The 1,858-nt window shown below is 38.3% G+C and overlaps 1 pseudogene; it reads left to right on the top strand.

Annotated features, from left to right (window-relative positions):
• The first annotated feature begins 1,059 nt into the window (after positions 1-1,059).
• LOC116859151 lies at positions 1,060-1,137 on the top strand (annotated as a pseudogene).
• Positions 1,138-1,858: the final 721 nt, after the last annotated feature.

The following is a 1,858-nucleotide window of genomic DNA, read 5'->3' as shown; positions in this document are numbered from 1 at the left end:
CAGGTGGGGGGAGGGGCAGAGAGAGAGGGAGAAGCAGAGCAGGGAGCCTGATGCAGGGCTTGATCCCAGGACCCTGGGATCATGACCTGATCTGAAGGCAGATGCCCAACAGACTGAGCCACCCACGTGCCCCTCCTCTACCAACTTTTAAATTGAATTATTTGCTTGTTTATTTGCTGCTGTTGAATTCTTGATGTTTTAGATATTAACCCATTATCAGATATATGATTTGCAAATATTTTCTCATTCCATGGGTTGCCTTTTCATTTGGTTGATGGTTTCCTTTGCTGAGCAAAAGCTTTTTAGTTTGATGTGGACCCACTTGTTTACTTTTTATTTTGTTGACTTGGCTTTTGGTGTCAAATCCAAAACATCATTGCCAAGACCAATGTCAAGGAAATTACCCCCTATATTTTCTTCTAGGAGTTTTATAGTTTCAGGACTTACATTTGAGCCTTTAATTTATTTTCAGTTTCTTGGGGCACCTGGGTGGCTCAGTGGGTTCAGCCTCTGCCTTCAGCTTGGGTCATGGTCTCAGGGTCCTGGGATCGAGTCCCGGATCAGGCTGTCTGCTCAGCAAGGAGCCTGCTTCCCCCTCTCTCTCTGGCAGCTACTCTGCCTACTTGTGATCTCTCTCTCTCTGTGTGTCAAATAAATAAATAAATAAATAAAATCTTTAAAAAAATATTTTCAGGTTTTTTTTAAATGGTATAGTATAAGATCCAGTTTCATTCTTTTGCATGTGGTCGTTTAGTTTTTCCAGCACCATTTATTGAAGAGACTATCCTTTCCCCATTGTATATTCTTGCTCTTTTATAAATTAACTGACCATGTATGTGTTGGTTTATTTCTGAACTCTTTATTCTGTTCTATTGATCTATGTGTCTTTTGTTAATGTCAATATAATACTATTTTAATTACTATGGCTGTGTAATATAGTTTGAAGTCAGAAGGTGTTTTCAGATTTGCTCTTCTTTCTCAAGATTGCTTTGGCTATTTAGGGTCTTCTCTGGTGCCAAACAAATTTTAGGATTACTTGTTCTATTTCTATGAAAAATGAAGACTATACTTTCAGGGATCATTTCTATAGTTTGTTACTATTTCTATGAAAAATGCCTTTGGAATTTTGATAGGGATTTCCTTGCAGCTATAAACTACTTTGGGCCATAGGGACATTTTAACAACATTAATTCTTCTAATCCATGAGCATGAAATATCTTTCCATTTATTTGTGTCTTCTTCAGTTTCTTTTATCAACATATGATATTTTTTTTTCACTGTACAGGTCTTTCATTTCCTTGGTTAAATTATTCCTTGGTATCGTATTCTTTTTGTTGCAATGATAAATGGGATTGTTTTCTTGATTTCTCTTTCTGATAGCTCATTATTAGTGTTTAGAAATGCAAATTGATTTTGTGTCCTGTAGCTTTACTGAATTTGTTTTATTAGTCTCACAGTTTCTTGGTGGATTGTCCCTCTCTCTCTGCAAATGAAGATAGTTTTACTTTTTCCTTTTTGTTTTTTTGTTTTTTTAGAAAAGTACTTTTATTTATTTATTTGACAGAGAGAGGGCATGCACACAAACAGGGGGACGGGCGGAGGCAGAGGGAGAAGCAGGCTTTCTCCCCAGCAGGGAGCCCTATGCGGGACTCAGCCTCAGGACCCCGAGATCATGGACCAAAGCCGAAAGCAGACACTTAACCCACTGAGCCACCCAGGCGCCCTACTTTTCCCTTTTTGATTTAGATGGATTTTGTTTCTTTTTCTTGCCTAACTGTTCTGGCTGGGACTTCCAATACTTTGTTTAATTCTTAAAGCCACCCCATGGAGTATTATTGGTCCCATTTTACAGATGAAG

The sequence above is a fragment of the Lontra canadensis genome, unplaced genomic scaffold, assembly GCF_010015895.1.
Source record: "Lontra canadensis isolate GAN:19392208 unplaced genomic scaffold, GSC_riverotter_1.0 scaffold148, whole genome shotgun sequence".
In the NCBI taxonomy this organism is placed as follows: domain Eukaryota; kingdom Metazoa; phylum Chordata; class Mammalia; order Carnivora; family Mustelidae; genus Lontra; species Lontra canadensis.
Note: the sequence above shows the minus strand (reverse complement) of the source record. Positions and strands in the feature narration are given on the sequence as shown.